This window comes from Salvelinus fontinalis, chromosome 31 (assembly GCF_029448725.1).
Source record: "Salvelinus fontinalis isolate EN_2023a chromosome 31, ASM2944872v1, whole genome shotgun sequence".
Lineage (NCBI taxonomy): Eukaryota > Metazoa > Chordata > Actinopteri > Salmoniformes > Salmonidae > Salvelinus > Salvelinus fontinalis.
In genome coordinates this window covers 44,817,680-44,825,179 of record NC_074695.1, presented here as the reverse complement: position 1 = coordinate 44,825,179, position 7,500 = coordinate 44,817,680, and the positions used below count along the sequence as shown (strand labels likewise).

At 48.7% G+C, this 7,500-nt stretch overlaps 1 protein-coding gene across 5 annotated transcripts in view; it reads left to right on the top strand.

Moving 5' to 3' along the window:
• LOC129830375 (nuclear receptor coactivator 3-like) overlaps positions 1-7,500 on the top strand; it is a 130,441-nt gene that overhangs the window by 74,878 nt on the left and 48,063 nt on the right. For 2 of the 5 annotated variants that reach the window (XM_055892905.1, XM_055892906.1), the window contains exon 2: positions 4,082-4,173. The exons of 1 other annotated variant lie outside the window; for it this stretch is intronic. The gene's annotated coding sequence lies outside the window, so the exon portion shown is untranslated. 2 more of the 5 variants (XM_055892908.1, XM_055892909.1) reach the window with 2 other exon arrangements.

The following is a 7,500-nucleotide window of genomic DNA, read 5'->3' as shown; positions in this document are numbered from 1 at the left end:
GGGGAAAAGAAGGGCCTTGGTCAGGGAGGTCTCTGAATGTCCTTGAGTGGCCTAGACAGAGCCTGGACTTGAACCCGATCGAACAACTCTGAAGAGACCAGAAAATGGCTGTGTAGGAATGCTCTCCATCCAACCTGACAGAGCTTTAGAAGATCTGCAGAGAAGAATGGGAGAAACCCCCAAATACATGTGTGCCAAGCTTGTAGCGTCATACCCAGGAAGACTCGAGGCTGTAATCGATGCCAACAGATGCTTCAACATGTGGAAAAAGTCAAGGGGTCTGAATACTTTCCAAAGGCACTGTATATGTGGTATACCGCCCAAGCCAAACGTCTATGATTGGTTCAGATTTGGTCCCGTTCGGACCAACCAAATTTGGTCTTGTTTGTGGGGCGGGGCTCATTAAATTAGCCAGTGTGTTCGATAATACCCAACTATGCAAAGGAGCTATTAGGATACATCACCATGAAGAGAATGATATTCATATCCATAATTATACATTTCTGTGTAGTACAGATCAGGGACCCATGATAATATTCCGTTACTGGGTGTAAATCCACTTACTGTAGTTCAATAACCAATAAAGTGAATGTGTTTTTGTAAAATGTTCGGTGTAAATTGTTAAAAGGAGTCATTTGTGCATAGAGTTGTATGGTTTGTTGCACTTTTGGAATCAATGGTTTGAAAGTGAAAAATCGGAGTCTCATGCACAATTCCATTTCCGTGGAATTGCCCCTGAGGCACATACAGATCTGGGACCAGTCCATTTATTTCACCCTCCTCTTTCTGTGTGTTAAGTTGTCCCTGTCTGTGTATGTATTGTTGGTAAGAGTTGGAGCCGTGGCTCTGTCTGGTGATGGTGTTTGTTCCAAACACAGGGTTAGTCACAGCCAAATCTTTACTCTCTGCAGTCTTCATTTGTTCACACTGAGTGGGTTACTCGAGGAGAGCATCCAATGAAGACACTCACTGTGTCTCCAAATGTTGCTACTCCCTTTCTGATTGGCTGGAAGTAGGGACGTAGTACAGTGGAGACGGTCACCCGCGTCTCGTGTCGTAAATTGAGTCAGTGGTCCGTTTTTGTACAAGCTCCTTTTTTTGTTGTTGATGAACTTGGGGAGAGTGTAGATTTCAAGATGGCCTTCCCCCACTCCCCCTCTCTGGTAGCCCCTCCTTTGTGAGCTGTGGATCCATTTGTAATTTTTTATTTATTAGACTCTGTGGTGTGATTTGTTGAAGGGGAGGCCAGGGGCCAACATGTAGCTTGGCTCCTATTCTACTAGTGTGTAAGTGCCGGTTTTGTTGGAGGGGAATAGGGCTCAGCTAAAGCAGAATCACCCAGAGCGCGCACACACACACACACACACACACACACACACACACACACACACACACACACACACACACACACACACACACACACACACAGAGAGACACAGACACACACACACACACACACACACACACACACTGTAGCTTTATGTGGGCCTTACTCGGCTGTTTGTGTGTGCTGGCTAACGCCGAAACAGTCTCCCTTATTCTGTGCCAGAACACACAGAGAAAAAGAAAGTCAGACAGAAGGAGAAAAAGACAGAGTTCCATTATTAAAGACAGGAACGAGAGAGAGAGAGAGAGAGAGAAATGGAGGGAGGGATGGACAGTGGAACAGGGAAAAAGACTTAGAGAACTATGTAGAAGACACATGAGAGAAAGAAATAAAGAAAGAGTAAGCAGAGAGACAGAATGGGTGAGCTTCTTACTGTATGTGCGAGAGTGTATCATTGGCCCTTTTTAGTATGGCGTTTGCTCGCTACACAAATGTGCTCTGCCCCGAAGCGTTGTCGGGATTGTCCGTTATGGTACGAATGTGTTTCGAGTCGAGGTGTGTCTGCTGGCTGCCTGCCCTTATGCAACATCAGGCAGACTTCCAGGTGCAAACAGACAGACAGGCCGATGGACAGACGAACACATAGACTTCGCCTGCATTGACTGAGACTGATCGCCCCATTCTACCTGTGGCAGTCTTTTGCAGGGACAGACAGGCAGGAAGACAGACAGGCGGACATGCTTTCCTGCTGCACCTGTAGCCTCCCTACCTCGATACTGTCTCACTCGCCAGTTGACTCTCCAGAGTTTCCCCTCAGTCCCAGTCTGAGATCCAAGTCATCTCTTTCTCCTCCTTCCCTCCTCTTCCACATTCTCTCCATTATTTAGCTGAGCCTTGGGCTGTGTTGTTGAGGGCAGACATGGATGACAGGCGGACCTACCGGGCGCCCGAGCGCAGAATGGGACTAAAGACTGTAATTATTAAGGGGAGCAATCCTTTATCTGTCTTCAAATCACTTTGGACTTTAATGGTGTTTGTTTAACAAGACCAAGGTGAGACGATGTGAATAATTTAGTGATTTGTGTGGTTATATGCCGCTGCGGCGGCTTCATGCGCGTAATGGGACGCGCGCGCACACCCCCAGTCTCTTTTATAGTTAAAGCACAGGCTCTTTTTGTGCAAAGTGTAATTGAGGAGCAGAGTGGGCTAAACAGAGTGTAGATGAGAAGAGGGGTCTGGAAAAGAGAGAGCGTGCCTCCGTGCCTGTAAGCTGAACACACACTCGATGCATCTTAAGCTCGTTCTCACTGTTCTTCAAGGCCTAACATGTATACACAAGCGACACATGCAGCTAACGACTGGAGCGTTTGATTAGTGCTGTTGTTTATGGCTTTGCTAAAGCTCAGAGTGGATGCGAGTCGAGCACAATGGTGCATTAATGATCCCACCGAAGGCCTCTCTGTCCCCTTTTTTTACCCCCAATGCTTAAACACTCACTGGAAGTCCGTGTTTTTGTGTGTGTGTGTGTGGCAGAAAATGTTTGTCAAAAAAGTCGATTCCCCTTTTGTCACGGACACGCTATCAATCCACTCTGGTTAACCAGTCCCTCTTTCTCTCACTCTATTTCTCTCTATTTCCCGCCTCTCAATTAATAGGAAACCCATCGACTGAAGGTGGGTCTTTGTTGGTTTTGAGGATCCATACGTCACCAAAACTAGAGACCCCCTGACAGCCCCCATCTGGTCCTCATCACGAGGTGCCGCCAATGGTCAGGCTGGATGTTGTATGGCACACAGGCACGCACGCGCTCACACACACGTACACACACACAGGCACACACACTCTCACTGACGTACAAACCTATACATGCAGGCACATGTTCTCTCTCTCTCTCTCTCTCTCTCTCTCTCTCACATGCATACACTCGTGCATTACACACTCTAAAGCACAACAGAAATCGAATCAAATGTTATTTGTCACATGCTTCGTAAACAACAAGGTGTAGACTGAGTGAAATGTACACACACGTACGCACACACACACACACACACACACACACACACATACACACACACACACACACACACACACACACACACACACACACACACACACACACGCACACACACACACACGTACGCACACTCACATGCGCGTACACAGAGGAACATGAGACATCCCAGTGGTTTAGCCGTCTCGCTCGCTCACGCTGACGGCAGGGTGTCATGGAAACGCCTACCTCTCACCATGGTTACACACTCCTTACCCCAAGAGGATGGTACTCTCTTCTTCCGAGGCGCTTCTTCCTCTCTGTATTTCAGACCAGGACAAAAATGAAAAGGCAACATTGTTAGGATGGCGGTCGAGTCTAAGCCAGTGGTCTGTCTGTGCGTGTTGGCTTGGTTTCACAGGCACTCAGCCGCTCACCCCTCGGTCTCTCTCTAATACTTCTGTACTTGCTGTCAAAATCGTGTCACACCCTTTTTTCGGGATTCAGAAGTTATGTGTGTGTACGTACATTAGTCTGTGTGTGTGTGAAAGCGCGTTCACGCGAAGCGTCCTACGTTTACCGAAAGCCCCAGGCTGCCTGCCTCATGTCTCCTGCTCCTCATTACCATGTGAATGATGTTTCCTGGGTGGTCATTAACAACTTGATTAATAACGTATAAACATCATTTTGACAACGTAACGGAATATAAAATGTCTGGCAAAAGTGCTTATTATTATTATTATTATTGTGTGTGTGTTTTATAGACACCAGCGTAGAAGACCAGTAGACCAGTCCAGAATAGGACCATTAGGACCACCAGAGAACTCGTCTCGTCCACTCCAGGCTCCGTCACAAGGTGGGTCACTTGTCATCACACGGCTGTTGGCATGGTTACGTGTTTAGGTGGACTAGGCCTATAATTTGTTGCAGACAGAGAGTGAAAATGGAGTGGGATCTCTATTGTTGACTTTTTACTCATCTGTTCTGCAGCAAAAACATTCTTTCTGACCCCCTTGGCCAGACCGTAGAGGTTGAGCGACGAGAGAGGACGTGGTCATTTAGATCGATGGGCCATTACCTCCAGGAGCCATTTTGGATTTGTCATATTGCGTTTCAAAGCGTTCTCCCCTGAGAGATGGTACAGGTTCCCAGCGAAAGAAAGAAGAATTGGGTGAGAGATACAGAGGGTAGCGAGAGAGCCCGAAAGAGGGAAGGGATGAGAGTGGGAGGGCAGATTTTGTGGTAGAGAGAGGGAGGTTGAGAGAAAGGTGGAATGAGAGAGAGGCTGCTGGGGAGGCAGCAGGAGAAAATCTAATTAGTCTCCCTGCTCTGCCTGCCATAGAGACAGAAATAAAGCATTAATCTTTACCCTAGTCTGCAGGTGACAGAAACACACCAGCACTCAAGTGAAGAGAGGGATAGTGGTGGTGTAGGAAGAGAGGTGGGGGAGAGTATGCCTTTAGAGGTGGTATATAGAGAGCAGGGGGAGGAGAGGAGTAGATCAGGGGAAGAGCGGGAGGAGAGAATGATGGTTATGGAGAGGAGGAAGTAGAGTAGAGAAGTGGGATATCTGCAGGTGACTCTGGGATTCTGCCGCATCGTGTCACACGGACTTAGATCACCAGAAAGACTCCTCTACCCATAATGCCTCAGTCAGTCCTGCATACCAATCATTCTCTAGTATCAACCCAATGCGATATGGATTTTGCTTAACTTTGGCCCGGTATGGGCTAATTATAGTGGAGGTCACCAACCTGACTACAGCCAGTCGTTGACAGAGCAGTGAGCTAAACATCAGCACGGCTCTAGACGGCAGGTCCGACTGTCTCATGTTCCTACTGGGTGTTTACATGATCTGACCGGGACGCGTTGCACTTCTGTTTTGTCAACAGAGATTATGAAACTGGGGCTGGCTGGCTGGCTGGTTGGGCAACAGCCGCCGCTGTCTGTATCGCCTAGCCTCACAACTCCCTCCCCTCGCTCACCACACAACCACCTCCCCATCCCCCGCCTGCCCGCCCGCCTCCCTGCTTGCCCACGCTCTCGCACCCGAAAAAGAACAAGGAGAGAGACTTTTATCTGACACAGGAAGCCTGAGTCTGTCTGCCTCTCCCAGCGTTATATTGTACATTTTAGTCATTTAGCAGACGGGTGGAACAACCACGTCACAGTCATAGTAAGTACATTTCTCCTCAATAAAGTAGGATATCATTGGGGTGCCAGGACAGAGAAGAGCTTGGACTGGGCTGATCGGGAGCTGCCCTACCGTAGGGGTGAAAGGGCCAAGAGACCAGAGGTGGCAGAACAGAGTGCTCGGGTTGGGGTGTAAGGTTTGAGCATAGCCCGAAGGTAGCAATTCATCTTCCTGCTCCATAGGCAAGTACAATGGTCTTGTAGTGGAATGCTTGCTTCAACTGGAAGCCAGTGGAGTGTGCGAAGGAGCGTGGTGACATGGAAGAACTTGGGAGGTTGAACACCAGGCGGGCTGCAGCGTTCTGGATAAGTTGCAGGGGTTTGATGGGACAAGCTGGGAGCCCAGCCAACAGAGTTGCAGTAGTCCAGACGGGAGAATACAAGTACCTGGATTAGAACCTGCGTCGCTTCCTGTGTGAGGTAGGGTCGTACTCTATGGATGTTGTAAAGCAGGAACCTGCAGGAGCGAGTCACTGCTTTGATGTTTGTACGGAACGACAGGGTGTTTGTTGTCCAGGGTCACGCTAAGGTTCTTTGCACTCTGGGAGGGGGACACCGTGGAGTTGTCAACCGTGATGGAGAGGTCTTTTAGTGGGCAGGCCTTTCCGGAGAGGAAGAGCAGCTCTATCTTGTCAAATTTAAGCTTGAGGTGGTGAACCGACATCCAAGCTGAGATATCTGCCAGGCACGCAGAGGGGCCGGAGCCGGTGATCAGGGATGAGTTGATGAGGGAAGTGAGGAATGGGAGAAGGTCTCCAGAGATGGACTGGGGAATGGAGGAGGGGATGGGGTCGGATGTCGTCAACCTTCTTTTCAAAGTGGTTGACAAAGTCGTTCACAGGGAAGGGGAAAGGTGGAGGATTAAGGAGGGAGGAGAAGGTGGAAAAGAGTTTCCGAGGGTTAGAGGCAGAAGCTTGAAATTTAGAGTGAAGGAATCTGGCTTTAGCAGCGGATACAGATGACGGTAGAGAGGAAGGAGTGAAAGGATGACAGGTCCTCTGGAAGTTTAGTTTAGCAGAAGGGAGAGATGATCGAAGAGGAGAGCGTAGTGGGAGACGGAGAGCAACGATTGCAAAAGCGCATTACCATCTTGGTAGGGGTTAAGTAGCTAGGGTTGGAGGAAAGGGAGACAGGAAAGGAAACAAATGAGTAATCAGAAACCTGGATGGCGGTTGCAGTGAGATTAGTAGGTGTACAAGCCTCTAGTTAAGATGAGGTCAAGCGTATTGCCTGCCTTGTGATTGGAAGGGGCCAGGGAAAGGGTGAGGTCAAATGTGGCAAGGAGGGGAAGGAGAGAGTCGGAAAGAAATGAATCGAAGGCAGACGTCAGGAGGTTGAAGTCGCCAAGTACGAAGAGTGGTGAGCGATCTTCAGGAAAGGATCTTATCAAGGTGTCACTTTCTCTCAGGGCACCCGGTGGGTGATAGATGACAATGTGGCTGACTTGAGTGGACCAGTGACAGCATGGAATTCAAATGAGGAGATGGACAGGTGAGAGAGGGGGAAAAGAGAATCTCAGATGAGGAGGAATTACAACCAGATGCTCTCGGACTACGAGAGAAAGGGTAATCGGATGAAGAGAGAGCAGCTGGAGTAGCAGTGTGCTCTGGGGTGATCCATGTCTCCGTCAGGGCCAAAAAGTCAAGGGATTGAAGGGCAGCATAGGCTGAGATGAACTTGCCGTTCTTGCCTGTAGATCGGCAGTTCCAAACGCTGCCAGGGACCAGGAGTTCCACATGGGTACGCTAAATTAGAAGAGTTGCAGCCAAGGAGCGTCAGTGAAGCCTACAGGGAGAGGCGCGAACATGTATAGAAAACACACACATGTACTATATATGCAAAAGTATGTGGATAACCCTGGAGATTGCTTGACTCCATAAAAAAAAAACGTTTTAGTACAGATATACCACATTGGAGAGATTAGTCAAATGCTGTTGAAACATCAACGTAGACGGGCCAAAGAGATTTCTCCATACGTAGTCTATAGTTT